The 17373-nt window shown below is 48.5% G+C and overlaps 1 protein-coding gene across 3 annotated transcripts in view; it reads right to left on the bottom strand.

Annotated features, from left to right (window-relative positions):
* Positions 1-17373, bottom strand: part of LOC138292332 (retinol dehydrogenase 7-like) — a 242577-nt gene that overhangs the window by 214358 nt on the left and 10846 nt on the right. The window contains exon 1 of one of the 3 annotated variants that reach the window (XM_069230882.1): positions 16145-16281. The exons of the other annotated variants lie outside the window; for them this stretch is intronic. The gene's annotated coding sequence lies outside the window, so the exon portion shown is untranslated. Of the gene's footprint in view, positions 1-16144; positions 16282-17373 lie in introns of those variants that run through there. 3 annotated transcript variants of the gene reach the window in all.

The raw sequence follows: 17373 nt of genomic DNA, 5'->3' as shown, positions 1-17373 counted from the left end.
CCAGACACCTTCACTGCGCGCAAAGATAGCAGATTGTGCTGATACTCACCCCCTTGTGTCTGCTGTGATGTCCTCACGCGCCCATCAAAATCGGGGTAGGCCACCGCCAGGATCCGGGACATCAGGGGGGTCAATTGGCGGCTGGCACCCCTCCTACGTTGGGAGGCCATCCCCAGCAGAGACTCGGCGGTCTTTCTGGTCCCGCGGCGGATGTCCTCCCACCTCTTTCGGCAGTGGGTGCCCCGTCTGTTGTGGACCCCCAGGGCCCGGACGTCCTTGGCGATGGCACGCCAAATGTCGATCTTCTGATGGGCGCTGACCTATGTGACACGTACAGGGTTGAAACATAAATATCATCACTTTTCTGCCTGGTCAATGTGAGTGCCCCCCCCCCCCCTCCCCAACCTTGCCATGTGGCACATGCTCTCATCTTTCGTGCGTTGCACTCCTCATTCGCTCCCATCCCCACCATCTTACATCCACCCCACTCAACACAGGCATAGCCCATTCAACGTGCACCCTGTGTACTAACCTGTTGGTCAGGATGACCGTAGAGTAGCGCATACTGGGGGAGGACCCCATCAACAAATTTCTCCAATTCTTCTGAAGTGAAGGCAGGGGCCCTTACCCCAGTCGCAGCAGCCATTGTATCTTCCAGACCGAGGTCACAGCAGCACTTGCAGTATAGGTCCTCTCCTGTGGATGATCAGGTCTCGAGTGATTAATCAGATAGAAAATGGCGGTCACGCCCGCAGCAGTGCGTACCGCCGCGGTGCGTACCGCGACCGCCGGCGCACATCGTCATTGGCTACTGAAACCCATAGGGTTCAATGTTAACCAATGCGGCTTAACCCCGCGGTCTTTGACCGCCTACCGCCACGGTGTGGCACGCCAGCGCATTGACCTCACATCCCACTGTCACACTTCACAGGTCAGGCAGCCGCCATTTCAAGGGCCCACATGGCTTGATTTCTACTGCGTCACACAGGCCTAGGCCTTGCATCAACACTCATACATGCCTTTCAATGCATAGCGAATCGTGTACTGTGCAAGCTGTGTGAACGAACCTGTGGGTTGCTTGACTGTGTGCTCCATGTTGTCCTTCCTAGGCACCGTCCGCTCGGACTTGCGAGGAGAAGGAGGAATCCTCCCGTGTACCGACCACTGGTGGACCTGTCGACAATGGAAGAACGACATATCATTCTTACATACTGGCTTGACGGAGCAACTATACATGAACTATGTGCCCAGCTGGAGCCAGACCTGATGTCCCCCATCCGCCAACCCACAGGGATTCCCCCTCTGGTGCAGGTTCTGTCAGTACTTCATTTTTTGGCAAGTGGGTCTTTTCAGACAACAGTGGCCATATCATCAGGGATGTCTCAGCCTATGTTTTCCAAGGTATTGTCCAGAGCGTTGTCTGCCCTGATGAAATACATGCGGAGCTACATTATTTTCTCTGAGGTGGGCGAATTGGCTACAGTGAAGGGTGATTTCTATGCCCTTGGACATATCCCCAACATCATTGGTGCCATTGATGGGACCCATGTGGCTTTGGTTCCCCCCAGTGAAAGTGAGCAGGTGTACAGGAACAGAAAAAGTTATCATTCGATGAATGTCCAGGTGGTCTGTTTGGCTGACCAGTACATCTCCCATATAAATGCCAAGTTCCCTGGGTCAGTGCATGACGCGTATGTCATGCGAAATAGCAGCATCCCGTATGTGATGGAACAGCTACAGAGACACCGTGTGTGGCTAATAGGTGACTCTGGTTACCCCAACCTGTCGTGGCTACTGACCCCAGTGAGGAATCCCGGGACCAGGGCAGAGGAACGGTACAATGAGGCCCATGGGCGAACTCGGAGGATAATAGAAAGGACCTTCGGCCTCCTGAAGGCCAGGTTTAGGTGCCTGCATATGACAGAGGGATCCCTTATGTACTCACCAAAGAAGGTGTGCCATATCATCGTGGCCTGCTGTATGCTGCACAATCTTGCTTTGCGACGCCAGGTGCCTTTCCTACAGGAGGATGGTCCAGATGGTGGTGTTGTAGCAGCTGTGGAGCCTGTGGAGAGTGAAGAGGAGGAAGACGACGGGGACGACACGGACAACAGGGATACAGTCATACAACAATATTTTCAGTAGCACACAGGTAAGATTCACCCACGCCATATTACATTTACTTAAGGCCTCATGCGTCTGTACTGTCTGTGTTTCCCCCCAGTTCCCGTTAACTGATTTGTGACTTTCCCCTTCCCTTTTCAGAGCTGTATGACCCACTGCGTGACTTCTGCTTTGTTTGCCCATGGACTAAAGCTTATTGAAATTGGTATGTTGTCGTCACAAAGTTACTGGACATTATTGCACCGTTGTGTGTAATACATTTGTTGAGAATACAAGCAGACTCATGTTATTTTAAGTGCAATCAGTGATTTATTTGAAGTGCTACTTATTGGTACGTGATTGTCAAACGGTGATGGGTGGGCGTGGAGTAATGTCCATGGCAGAGTCCAGTTCTCAGTCGCACAGGTGCATTGTCCATATGCCTGTTGAAGGATGGAGCAGGGGCAGTTAAAGGTTGGACAGGGTGACAATGTGGGACAGTGGGATGACATCAGGGGGTATCTTATGCTGGCGGGGGTCCTGGCATCCTACTCTGTCTTCTTGTGAGATCTCAGGTTCCGCTTGCGGGGTGGTTCTTCTTCAGCAGGAGGTGGGGTTCTGGTGGCCTGTTGTTGTGTGGGGGCCTCCTGTCCACTAGAGCCGGCGGAGGTGGTAGGCTGTTCCTGGCCTGGGCTAGTGACAGGGGCCCTTTGTGGTGCCACATGGTCCCGCAATGTGGTGACTGTCTGGTTAAGGGCCAGGACGATGGTCCCCATTGCGGAACCGATGTTCCTCAGTTCCTCTCTGAACCCCATGTACCGTTCCTCCTGCTGTGCCTGGATCTCCTGGAACCTGGCCAGTACCGTCGCCATCGTCTCCTGGGAGTGGTGGTAAGCTCCCATGATGGTGGAGAGGGCCTCTTGGAAAGTGGGTTCCCTGGGCCTGTCCCCCCCCTGTCGCACAGCAGCCCTCCCAGTTCCCCTGTGTTCCTGGGCCTCTGTCCCCTGGACGGTGTGCCCACTACCACTGCCCCCAGGTCCCTGTTGTTGTTGGGGTGGTGGGTCAACCTGGGTGCCCTGTAGTGGCAGACACACCGCTGATTGACGTGTCCTGGAGACAGAGGCATGGGCCCGCTGGGTGGGAGCTGTGCTGGTGTTCCCAGAGGGGGTTGGGTCTGGTGTAGCCTGTGGCTGTCTGTGGGGAACCGACTGTCCAGAGGTCCCCGATGAGCCGGGCTGGTCATCTGGGTCCAGGTCGACAGAGCTGCTGTCATATCTGGGGGCCTCTTCTGGGGGTGGGATGGACATCTCTGTACCCTCCGTGGCGGTGTGGTGGCGTTCGGGTCCTGCAGGGGTATGAAGGTATGTTTATTGCTTCTGTGTGTGGCATTTCGTGTGATGGGTGGGTGTCCGTGTACCAAAGTGCAGCCATTCCCTTGTGGGGGCTTTTGTGAGGGTGGGTTGTGGGGGTGATGTGTGTGCGCAGTGGGCATGCTTTGGTGATGGGTGTCCATGCTTTGTGGACGCATGCAGGGCTAGGTTTCGGGATGGGTGGGTTGTGATGGTGAGCCATTTGCAAGGAGTTGGTGTGATGGGGGTGGGGGTGAGGGTGGGGGTATGTGCTGGCATGCAGGTGGGGTGGGGGTGGGAAGAAGTAGTTAAGATTTGACTTACCAGAGTCCATTCCTCCGCGTACTCCTGCGAGGCCCTCAGGATGCAGGATGTGCAAGACTTCCTCCTCCCATGCTGTGAATTCTGGGGGAGTAGGTGGGGGTCCGCCGCCAGTCTTCTGCACCGCAATGTTGTGCCTTGATACCATGGAACGCACCTTCCCCCGTAGGTCGTTCCAGCGCTTCCTAATGTAATCCCGATTGCGTGGATGCTGTCCCACCGCGTTGACCCTGTCCACTATCCTTTGCCATAGCTCCATCTTCCTGGCAATTGTGGTATGCTGGACCTGTGCCCCGAAGAGCTGGGGCTCTACATGGACTATTTCCTCCACCATGACCCTGAGTTCTGCGTCACTGAACCTGGGATGTCTTTGGGGTGCCATGGGGTGGTGGGGATGAGATGTGGGCTGGCGTTTGTGGTGATGAGTGTGGTGCGTGGTGGTGGTGTGTGGTGTTTGGTGCGTGGATGTTGTGTGGGTGATGGTGTTGTGTGCCTCTGTGTTGTGTGATTGTCTATTCTGTGCTCTCTCTCTAGCCTTCGTCATTGATTTCGGGTCGTAGGGGTTTGTGGGTGATGTGGGTGTGTGTTTTATATTGTATTGGGTGTGTGGGAGTGGTGTTAGTATGTGTATCAGGTGTGTGTGTTTCAAAATGACCAATGTGGCTGAGTTTTCTATGTGTGTGTGTATTTTGACCGCGGCGGTGTGTACCGCCAATGGAATACCGCGGTTGAAAGACCGCCGCGTGGATTCGTGTGTCGTGATAGTGTGGGCGTATTTCTGTTGGCGTGACGGTGGAGGTTTGGTCATCGCCATTTTTTCGCCGACATTTGGTGTAGCGGACTTTTGTGGATGTCGTGTTTTTGGCGGTTTGGCAGTTGCAGGTCAGAATGACCGTGGCGGTTTACCGCGGCCGCAGCGGTGTTATGGCGGGCTTCTGACTGGCGGTAAGCGCCTTTTACCGCCGAGGTCAGAATGACCCCCTATGTCTTGAGTGTTGGCAACTAAATCTGCCAGACTCAAGCCAGGATCATGAATGCTGCCATATAAGTATATATGTTTATGCACCTGCAAGAAGCATGCGTAGTACAATTAATTCCTAGATGGACAACTTATATAAACATATTGCTAATTAGATGGAGGGGTTGGATATTGTACTTACCAATACTCAAACGAGTAACAATTTCTGAGTCAGAATAATTCCTTATGTAGTTCTTTTTTAGATGAATAACATGGTAACCTTTTGCCCTGAAATCAATGTAAATATTGAATGCCAGTGCTGATGTTTATTTTTTAATAATTATGTGATTTTACGTTTAGTATTAATAATATGTTTTAATTTTGAACTACAGAGTATATTACTATGGGGTTTATTACTACTTTGAAGGAGGTGTTAATCCATCCCAAAAGTGACGGTAAAGTGACGGATATACCACCAGCCGTATTACGAGTCCATTATATCCTATGGAACTCGTAATACGGCTGGTGGTATATCCGTCACTTTACCGTCACTTTTGGGACAGATTAACACCTCCTCCAAAGTTGTAATAACCCCCTATATGTTTTAATTTTGAACTACAACTTTGAACTGCAGCTTTGTTGTTCATAATATATATAATTTTGGATTGAATCAAATAAAGAGCAATTTTTAAAAACTAGTAATAAATCATAAGTTCAAAAATGTGACTAGTGGACGTATATAATGATCAGATTTAACTCAAACATAATATTTAGAAGTAAATAGTAACTTTTAACAGAGCTTCTGCTTCTTGCAGAACTCAAGAAGTGATGAGGAGGCTCCGATGCAATGTGGAAGGTTGTTCCATGCTTTGAAGGAGATTTATGAGAAGGTGCAACCTCCTTCTCTGCTTTGTGTGTGCCGTGTATGTGTGCCAGTGAGAGTCCAGCTGAGCAGAAGTGCCTGGAGGGTTGGTGGAAATACATGTGGCTGTTGAAGTAGGCAGGCCTATGCTGTGTAGTGCTTTTATGTGTGTTGGAAGAATTTTAATTGAGTATGTTTATCTATGGGGAGCCAGTGGAGTTTCCTGAGGTGTAGTGTAATGTGGGTGCAGCTTGGTAAGTTGAGGATGAGTCTTGCTGCTGCATTTTGGGTGGTTTAGAGTCTATTCAGGAGCTTTTTGGTGGTTCCAGCATATAGTGCGTTGCTGTAGTCAAGTTATGCTTGTTATGAGGTCCCGTCTGACTGTTTTCCTGGTGTTTTGTGGTATCCATTTGAAAAAATTTCACAGCATCCTCAGGCTATGAAAGTAGATTGTGCCGATGGAGTTCACCTGGGTCGTCATGTTGCGCTCGTTGTCTAAGAAGATTCCTACGTTGCATGTTTGTGTGGTGTGTATGTGTCCTAGGTTTGATGCCACCAGGTGAAGTCCTACGGTGAGGACTTCTTTCCGAAAATCACTACTTCTGTCTTGTCGAGTTGAGCTTGAGGCAGTTAGACTTCATCCAGGCAGCCACTGTGGTCATGCTGGTGGAGAAGTTGATTCTTATCCTAAGCCCGTAAGGGACAGAATTAATTGTGTATCATCTGTGTAGGTGACGCAGACCGTTCTGATGATTTTGGTCCATGGTGTCATGTATATGTTAAAAAGGGTCATGCTTAGTGAAGACCGTTAGGGGACTCCACAGATGAGGGTCCAGGAATGGGAGACCATGCCAAAAGCTGCTGAGAGGTTGAATAGGGTGAGGCCAGCTGTTTCCCCTAAGTCAAGGATCATCCTGATGCTGCAATGGGGGCTGTGCTGTGGTTGGGTCTGAAGCCTGATCGTGTGGTGTCTAGGACCTGGTGTTCATTGACACAGTCTGCTAATCAATTATTGATTGCTTTTTCCATTACCTTGTCTGGGTACGGTAAGAGGAAGGTCGGGCACAAGTTTACTAGGTAGGTGGGTTCGGAAGAGGGTTTCTTTAGACTGCTGCATGTTGGCAGTGGTAATGGAGGTGCTTAGGATGCAAGCGAGTGTTTCACTGATTGGGAAGGCTAAAAGTTGTAGAAGTGTGGGGTGGGGGCCAAAGAGTATAGTTCTCATGATGGTAGCTGGCTCTTCTGTGGTGATTTGTTTTGATGTGGTCATGGTTTTCCCTGCCTCTTCCATCTGTAGGCTGGAGGCAAGGATGCTGGGGTTCAGTAGAGACTCAAAATTGTTGTAGATATTTGCAGTTTTGTTGCTGAAGTTTGATAGGTTGTTACAGAGGACTTGAGTGGGGGTGGTGCTGTATAATGGTGGTTGTTGAGGAGGTGAAGTCTTTGATGATGGGTCACCAGAGTGCCGGCGTGCAAGATGGCCACTTCAGTGAGGCTCCGGCAGTCTGAGTGAACAATCCGTCAACACCCGACCTCAGCTGGCCTATCCAAATGTCAAAAAAGCACTGCTAACATCCAGAGCCACTGATTTATGGGCTTTTTGATCCTACAAGCCCATGATCAGAGTGAAAAGGAGATGCTGACTTATACTGGCCATGCTGCCTAAAATGGTGTCCGTGATACAGTGAGAGGAGACCCAGAGACATCTCTCAGCCTCTCGTCTGACTGTACTTCTGACCACCTGGCCGGAATGAGGAAAGTCGTGCTGGGGCACTGCAACGAAGGGGTGGAAATACCTGATGCCACCAATGCTGTCCTGCAGACTGACTCAGATGATGCTTTGATGTGGAGAGGAGTGCCCGTCTGCAGTGAGCGAAATGCTTGATCCCTATATAAGGCCCATAAGTGATCAGCGTGTTGAGAACACTGCGACCTGCATGGTCAGAGGGTGGTGTAGGGGTCTGGTAGCACTGCCATGCTGTTGTGAGTTGCTGTGGCACCCTTGTATCTGTGTACATGGTGTGGGTCTGAGCAGCAGGCTCACTGTACTAGCTCCGTTGAGCTAACACCATCACTGCAGCATGCACTAATTGAGGTCAGAGATCGCGCAGAACATGAGACCTAGACTCAAATGTCACCCCACAGCCTGCCTGCTGTGCTCGGCTGGGGTGATCTGACACATAGGGAATAAGCGCAGAAGCTGTCATACTGACTAATTGAGCCCGAAGATCACCCCTTCCGGATCTCTGCACACAAGGCCTGTCAAGCATACGTCTTTGATATTAATGTGCACAAGACCTGAAGTACCATGCTGAGCACAGCCCTGAACGGTGCATGATAGACTGAGACACTGCTCATCGCCCACATAGCCCTTGATTCCTGCTCCCTCGCAGCATGCTTGGCACACTAGCTGAGGTGAGCTGACATCACCCCTGTGGCATACACTAATTGAGGTTGGGGACTGCTCGGAGCCCGTGGGACCTAAGCTCAAATATCATCATGTAGCCTGCTGGCAGCGCTCGGCTGGGGTGATCTGACATACAGGGAATAAGCGCTGAGGATGCTGCACTGAACAATTGAGCCCGAAGTTCGCCACATCTGGACCTGTGCACACAAGGACAATCAGGCATATTTCCTCGATGTTACTGTGCACAAGATCTGAATTATCTAGATGATCACTGTCCTGCATGGCGTGTGATGAATGGAGACACTGCTCATTCCCTGCATAGCCCTTCATTCATGGCAGAAGCTGGTCTAGGTTTTGAATTATAACTTATACAGTATTGAACATTTAGAGGGTTATTACAACTTTGGAGGTGTTAATCCGTCCCAAATGTGACGGATATACCACCAGCCGTATTACGAGTTCCATAGGATATAATGGACTCGTAATACGGCTGGTGATGTATCCGTCACTTTACCGTCACTTTTGGGACGTATTAACACCTCCTCCAAAGTTGTAATAACCCCCTTAGGGGGTCATTCCGACTTTGGCGGGTGGCGGAGGCCGCCCGCCAAAGTAACCCCGTCGGAAGACCGCTCCGCGGTCAACAGACCGCGACGGTCATTCTGACTTTCCCGCTGGGCCGGCGGGCGACCGCCAGAACGCCGCCCGCCAGCCCAGCGGGAAAGCCCTTTCAACAACGAAGCCGGCTCCGAATGGAGCCGGCGGGGTGGAAGGGGTGCGACGGGTGCAGTGGCACCCGTCGCGATTTTCAGTGTCTGCAAGGCGGACACTGAAAATCTTAATGGGGCCCTGTTAGGGGGCCCCACGACACCCGTTCCCGCCATCCTGTTCCTGGCGGTAACAACCGCCAGGAACAGGATGGCGGGAAGGGGGTCGGAATCCCCATGGCGGCGCTGGGGCAGGGGTAAACCGGCGGGAAACCGCCGGTTGCCCTTTTCTGACCGCGGCTTTACCGCCGCGGTCAGAATTGCCCATGTAGCACTGCCAGCCTGTTGGCAGTGCTACCTCCGGCCTCCACCCGCCAGGGTCGGAATGAGGCCCTTAATCTGGTATTGCAGATCCTGTTGACTCTCTAGTTGTGGAGAGAAGTGGGCTGTCACACAAGTACAATGTCTTCATGAGAATCACAAAGAGTGAGTGCCGAGTCCTTCGACAAACAAACTCATCCCTGCCATCTCCGTTACACTGAGGGGGACCATCTGTTGCTTGGAACAGGTACTTGCACGCTCATTGATTTGGGTCATCACACACATAGCAGTGCTGGAGTACACTGGGTGCCACATATGTCATGATATGGCACCTGAATTCACCAGGGTAAATTGACTTGCCTTAAGAGTAAGGCCAGGCAACCTAACATTCTTCAAACATCATGGGCAAGCTGGAGAGTTGTCAAACTAAGCTCCAATTTGACTCCTGCAGCTTTGCAAGGGCACCTAGTGGCAGATCTGAATCCTCTGGGATTGACATCTCCAGCTGAGAAATCAACCGACGAAGCTGCCATGACGAAACTTTTGATAGCTTTGTTACAAAGCTTAACTTTCATTGTTTTAAAGATGGACAGCATGTGTAGTAGAATAGACTCCATCACCAACAAGCTTGAAAAGCATAGTGGCCAGATCCAGGAAGTGGAGCAACGCCTCTCCACTTTGGAGGACACAATATCTTCCTGAAGTGAGCAACTTCTCAACATGGAGAAAGTTCTGAAACTTATTGTGGCAAAAAATGAAGCTCTAGAGGCGAGATCATGCTGCAATAATCTATGCATACTTGGAATTCAAGAGTCTACCAAGATAGAGGACTTTATAAAGCGACTCCTCCCTGTATTGCGGAACAGGTATCATTTGCTTATGACGTATCTGCCCCGCGGTGCTCCGGTGCTACCGATAATTGCCCGGATTTTGAATCATAAAGACCGTTATACTGTTCTACGTTTGGTGAGACAGAAGAAATCCTTGCATTTTTAAGGGAATGTAGTGTCTCTTTACCCTGACTTTACAACCATGGTTCAGGAGGCCAGGAGGAAATTTACATCTGTCCAGCAGTGATTGAGGCAGGCCGCAGTACCATATGCAATTTTCTATCGGGCCATGTCCGTGTCTCCTTTCAGGGTAAAAACATATTTTCAGAAAGTCATTGACTTTATGCAGAAAAACTCCCTTAAATGCATTGTGGCCTGAATCGCAAATATCTCAGTCCAGATGTATATCTCTGACCTCTGATGTGTGCAAGGACTGTTATATTTTTACCTGCTGCGCCTCTATCAAATAAGGTGCTACTCCAAATTGGCACCCGATTAAGCTATATTGGTTACTATTCACATGCATGTGGAACTACACTGTTCATTGGGCTATTTCTGTTTACACACAGATATTGTGCCAGCTATGATGTAACTATAGCACTCCTAGACACCCTTGTACTATTGAGGAAGACCCCACCTGGCTCCTGGGGTTGCCTCCACAGGTTAACCCTCATTGAGACAGATGTTGATTTGTTTGCCATACGTTTTTTTACCTCTGACTTAGTTTATTGAGCTAATATCCTAGGCTATTGATTACTTAGTTCCCATTAATTCAGAGACTTGCCCCCTGGAAGTAATTTTCTATTGCCATCTGTAGGCTTTCCAGGCAGGTGAAGTGCTAGGTGCACCCCCAGCTAAATGTGAGAATGACCAATGTTTTTTATATGGTTGTGTTTATAAGTTTATGGGAGGGCTGTCCTTCCCTGGCAGGTTTTGGTTACTGGTCTGGGTGGAGAGAGGGATTAGAAATGTTTAATCTATTACGAAGTCCATACCATCATATACATTTGACAATGTGTAGTTCATGGCATATACCACTATGCCTCCCCAGCAACATCATGGATCGAGTGAAGAATGTCCTGCCCTACCATATCCCAGTGCACTGATACACAGGCTCTCTGGGCACATGCGACTTATAGATGTCTTACGTGGAATGTCAGGGTACTTAGCAATCCGAGAAAGCATAGGCACATTTTGGCATATTTAGACCGACATGACACTCACACAGCAATGTTACAAGAAACGCACTTTGCAGCAGCTTCCAGCTTTTGTTACCTGCTAGGCGTCTATAGGCAATGCTCCTCATAATCAAAAGGGACTATTACGCTTGTTCGTGGGGGGGTGCCATATGTACCACAATGCTCCTTGAATTATACCCAGGGCCGATATTCTATTATGTGGGGCAGATTACTCTCTTATGCAATTACCATAGTAAATTGTTATGGCCCCAATGTGGATGACCCCATCTGCTATAGAGACAAATAGCAGATATAGGTATGAGCCTGGTCTTATGGGGAGGTGATTTCAATGTGGCCTTAAGCAACAGACTGCTCACATATGCAGCATGCGTCACGTAGCAAAGCGGCCAGAAACATTAAGGATATTATGGAAGAACATAATTTATTAGATGCGTGGAGACTATCTCACCTACCACCAAGGAAGGCACATATTATTCAGGGGTACATAACAGCTGGTCGAGACTGGATTATTGGATTGTTTCGAAGGGAGTGGCCACTTGAGTCTTTGAATTATCCCACCTCACATTAAGGTACTCAGACCATTCCCCAGTCCTAATGACTTTACGCATCCCTGCCCGGGCTCTTGCTAGTGCAACATGGGTCTCTTTCCCTATGATTTTCCTGCATACGGAAGATTACTGACTTGTATCACATGCAATACTTATTCTGTCCTTGGATTGGCACCACATGGGAGGCCTTTAAAGTTACAATATGAGGCACCTTTATTGCCAAGGGTTGTGGGGTGCTGCGCACCTTGCAAGCAAGTCTGAATAAGTTAGAAAGTGAACTTGAGTGTCTCAAACATTTCCTGAGTAATGCTGACGATCCTATCCTATCTAACCAAAATTAGGATAACTATATTGGAATTCCAAGCTACGGCAGATAGAGAATGCCTGTACCGTGGTAAATACGCCGGGTCTTACCTTGGCCACCATGACTAGTAAGCTGCCCTCCGCTAAATGTATCCTAGAAGTGAAGACTCCAGAAAGGTTAGTATGCAGGAATACCCCAGGTATACTCCATACCTTCATACTGTTATATGGCTCCCTTTATAGATCCTGCAGAACAACACCTGTAGATATGAATAATTACCTGAAAGACACGATGTTAGGTTGTTTGAGTAAGGCTCAATGGCAGTTCCTTGCAGAAGAACTAACAGATGAAGTGCATGAAGCAATTATGTAGCTAAAAGCCAGTAAAGCTCCAGGGCCTGATGGCCTCACAGCTGACTTTTATAAACCTTATGTAGATCTATTAATACCGATTTTATCAAGAGGCAAAAACAACTGACTCGCTCCCCCAGCTATGCGAGAAGCTATGATTATGGCCTTGCTCAAGGCAGGTAAGCCACCTGATAAATGTGAGTCGTATTGGTCATTATTGTTGATTAACTACGATGTTAAAATACTAGCTAAAATCCTTGCCAATCAACTATCCCTTCTTATGCCATTTCTTGTGAAACCTGATCAGTTGGGCTTTAAACCAGGGAGGTTCACTTCCCATTATCTGTGCACATTATTTGCCCTAATACAAGATATTGACCCGGAATTGTCAGTGGAGGCAGTCTTTCTTGATGCCACCAAAGCCTTTGATTCCCTTGAATGGGACTACTTAATGGCTGTTCTCTGCAGAATGGGGATTCCGCTCTCCTTCTAAACCTGAGTGGCCCTTTTATACTCCCAGACAGTGGCAAGGGTAAGGATTAATGGATTAGTTATTACCTTGTTGCATATTTCTCCAGGCAAGAGACAAGACTGCCTACTATCGCCGTTATTTGCACTTGCAGTGAAACCTTTAGCTGCCAAATTACATCAATGACATAGTGAATATGGTATCTGTTATCCTTCCAGGCATATTTAGTGTCATTATATGCTGAGGACATCACCCTCTACCTTAAGGATCCACAGATTAGTCAGATTAGTTTTAATGGAGTCTTGCGGAAATTTGTTCGAAATTAGGAAAAGTCCCATCTCTTCCCACTAACACCTGCCACACACTCATTTACTCCGGACTCTATAGATGGATGTCTGCTTTAGGAAATTTGTGGCACTTTTTCTTCTTTTAGCAAATCTGGAGCAGGTGCCTTTTCCAAGGACAAATGACAGCTATAACCCAAACATTGCAGTCTGTATTAACGAATTTTTACAGTAGTAGTACATCTATCTGATATTTATGATTGTGTCAGTACATTAACAAAAAAAGATAAGAGAGGTCGATATACTATAAAAACCTGCTGAAAGCATCATCAAATTGGAGAGGTCTCCGTTCCAGATTCTCACACTGGATGCTGCTTGAGATTCTCCTGAGCAAACCAGCCAGGTCAACATGCTGCATAAGCCTCCAGTTGCCTGCTGAATGCTGATAACGCGTTGAGAGGAAAAGAGCTGAGTTCACCTGCATGTTTTGTTTCGAAAGAACACTCACTTCCAGCCCTCCTGATAATCACAGCAATTCGCTGTATACATGTATGCAGTATGTTGTTGCCCAAGAAATTCTATATGCAAAGTTAATCTACACAATGCTCTCATAGTTTAGCTCATACAAGTAGGCTTTAGGATGTTAGGGTGATAAATCAATGCCTCGCTATGCTAGAAATGTTCATATTATGCTAATTTTTGGTCATGTGCCTGAGTGCTGTACAAATCATATTCTGTTGGGTTACTTTTCATGTGTTAAGGAACAGAATCAGAATGTTGAAATAAACACTTTGAACCATAAAATGTTTCTCCCTTGGTGCAGTGCTTGTATGTGAAAGATTTAAATTTGGTGTGAATTACCACTGCACCCCTAAAATCTTTAGAAGCCTGTAAGTAACCTAGAAAACACTGACACAACATCAACCAGATAGTTGCGTGGAGTTGCGTGGGGCTACAATAACCTGAACTTTCACATTGGAGCTTTGGTGCACTGATCTAAGTTCAGGCATCTGTGATTGGGAAAGTCAGATGCTGTAGAACTAAGTTTATAGACTTAGGGCCAGATTTACAAGGCCATATCGCCACCTGAGCATCACTTTTTAGTGATGCTCCTGTGGCACTAAGAACTGCAAGGCGTTAAGCCACTTTTTGTGGTTTAACGCCACCTTTTAAATACCGCCCCTTCACATGCAGCATTTTGCATGAAAGGGGCATTCAATAGGTGTTGCTCTGGGTGTGTCACAACAACACCCATTGCATTTTGACGCTGCCCCAGATTTTCAAATTTTTGTAAACCTTAGGCAGTGCCAAAATCCAATGCCACGCCAGGGGTGGGGTTAGCATGGCGCAACGAGGAGAAATGCTTTCATTTCTCCTCGTTTTTTGCTCTTTCTATGTGTGCTGCAACACACATAGAAAGAGTAAAAGGCCATTGAAGATTGTTTTTGTGCAGGAAGGTGTCCCTTCCTACACAGAAGCAACCTCCCCCACAGCGCAGCCAAGGGTGGCTGAATTGGCACTCGGCAGCAAATTTAGCACCAGTGCAGGGGGAAACACAGGAGGGTGCATTATTGTTAATACGGCGCATCCCTGCATTTTGAAAATGAAGGAACGCAGCAGTGGCAAATTTGGGGCGGCGGCATGCTCCGTCATGTTTTTTGTAAATCTGGGCCTTAGTTTATGCAACATGTCTTGTGATCTTGAATCCAGCCGGGATGGGCATGGTGATGTTAGGCACCGATGCTGAAGTCAGCCATGTCTTTGTATGGAAGTGGAGGTCTGAGTCACTGGGTCCCAGATTTCTGTGATGTGCTTCCTGGGCTAGCTGGTGTTGAGGAGCATGCATATCAGTGTATCTTGGCTTGCTTGTTTGCTGAGGGAAGTGGGTTGTGCGCAGGTATTGCCTTTGTGGGTTTTGGTGGTGTTTCAGTGGTATGAGTTACTGCACATAAGGTGGCAGTGGGTGCACAAGGAGGGTCTTTCTGCACTGTGTGACATAGTAGTAGTGTGGAGACTGCTGTACGGGGTTGAGAGTCAGTCTGGAAAAGAGCTGCTGAGTATTGCTGGGATTGGTTGTATCGAGTTTGAGCGCTGGTCAAGGACCAGGTATGTATGGGCGCAAACAGGCTTGCCTTTGGTATACCAGTGGTGAGGCTGCACTGTGAACGCCATTCAGTAGGTACTGGGAGGGGAAAGGAACGCAGAGGACAGTGGGCAGAGATGGGGAGGACTGAGGTCGTCAGGAGAGCAGGAAGGAGTGAGAGGCAGGAGAGATGTGAGGATCAGGTATGTAGGGTGGGAGTGAGGATGGGGCCCAGAGATGGAGGTAAAGGAGCTTGGGAGGCGTACACAGAGAACAGAGAGTAAAGGTACAAACAAGAAAAGTAGAGAAGGAGAGAGCTGGCAGGATACAAAGGGTGAGAAAGAAGCAGCACAAATAGTTACACAGGTCCCAACTAGAGGGAAAGGGAGATGAAAAGCGGCACAAAAGTTCACAAAAGGGTGAGAAAAATAGCACAGAAAGGTCGCAAAAAGAGCAATGAAAAACAGCACCAAAAGTCAGAAAGTGAGCACTTGAGAGGAAAAGTGGCGTAGTTTAGAGAGCGTGAAACACGGGACAGAGTGGTCAAAAGAAGACAGATGAAAAACGGCACAAAAATCACAAAGAGTGGGCGAGTGAGAGGAAAGTAGCACAACATGGTCAGAGAAAATGTGGAATAGAGAGGTCAAAGGGGAGGGGGAGAGGAAACGGCACACAGAGGTGACAGAAGGTCAGAAAGAGAAAGAGGAAAAATGGCACAAGAGTGTAGTGTTGCGCTGTTGACGGAACGGAGCCGCGAGCACTACCATTTATGCCTTGGGGGCAAGGGGTGTTTTGTGGTAGATAGCTGAGGGTTCATACATTGTATTGCGACCAGTGGGTAATGTGTTAAAGCTAAATAAATGAGGTGTGGCCAGCAGGCGTGGTCGGTATGGCCCAGAATAGCTGTGATACCGGGGCACGCTTGGCGATCCGAACCCAATGACTAAACCTTGCACCACGTGTCAGAAAGTTATTCATATATCAGCGCATAAATGATTGCAAGAATCAGCGTGTCTCATGACACAACAATGGCGATGAGGGTGCCTCACCTGAGATTCCCCAGCTGATGTGGCGTACACAAGCTTCGCCATTTGGCTCACGCTGCTCGTGCTGCGTCTCGCTCTTGGCACCCGATCAGCTGCACCAGAGACCACCCAACAGCTGTGCAAGTATTCCCAGTGTCCATGATGCCGCATGGTGAAATCGGGCTGAATTCCTGAGAGCAACGCGCGAGGGCCGGTGAGTTTATGCAGGCCCCCATCCCCTGCCTGATCTATAAAGACTCTTAAAGGCACAGTACCACTGAAATAAAATGCAACCTGTGTGCTCCATGGTGCGACCCAGAACTGGAGCTGAGGACCCACAGGCAGAACAGCATTTGCACTTTCCACACAGGCTTAAAAAAATATATTATTTCAATAACTTATCAACTCTGAGTGTACTGGTAAATGGTAGTTACCTCACAACATTACTGACAGAGTGAGGACATCAAAGCTACAAAATGCATCAAATTGAACAGAACAATAATGAACACAATACCCCCATAGAGCCATTCATTGTGGAAGGGGCCCCCTCCGCACAGGCCTCCAGAGCAAAAGACTGGGTAGAGAGAGTAATGTTTTTTGAAGCCATGAAAATTACAAAATGTGCAGAAAAGGGCCATGATACTGCATCTAGGAGGGAAAGACATACATTGCATATCCAAAACGATAGTCGAAGCAGACGAAAACACACCTCACCCTCATTGCAGCCCTAAAAGCACACTTTGAACCCATGATCAACATTGATTACGAGAGATTCAAATTCAGGCAAACCCGGCAACACCCTGATGAATCCATGGATACTTTCAACATGAGACTCAAAGAACTAGCTACCACCTGTGACTTCCACAGTGAGAACGAGGAAATCAGGGGACAGATTATTCAAGGATGTGCCTCAGCCAAACTTAGGGAACGCATCCTGGAAGAGTTGGGACGATCCCTACCAGACATTTTGTCCATGGGGAGGACAAAAGAGCTGTCAAAAGCGAGAGCCTCTCACATGGAGGCAGCGCTGCAGAGCCCAGTCAAAGTAGAACAAGTCGCTGCAGTCATGTAGACACCCTACAGACCGAGACCTCGGAAACCAACACCACTACAGAGAACGTGTGGTCGCTGTGGAGGACCGTCCCATCCCATGGCAGACTGTCCAGCCAAGGGGAAAAAATGCACAGGATGCGGCAAGCTAAATCACTTCGTAAGGATGTAAAAGCTGTGACCACCCAGACCACAGTAAATAC

Source organism: Pleurodeles waltl, chromosome 4_2 (genome assembly GCF_031143425.1).
Source record: "Pleurodeles waltl isolate 20211129_DDA chromosome 4_2, aPleWal1.hap1.20221129, whole genome shotgun sequence".
Taxonomy (NCBI): Eukaryota; Metazoa; Chordata; class Amphibia; order Caudata; family Salamandridae; genus Pleurodeles; species Pleurodeles waltl.
Note: the sequence above shows the minus strand (reverse complement) of the source record. Positions and strands in the feature narration are given on the sequence as shown.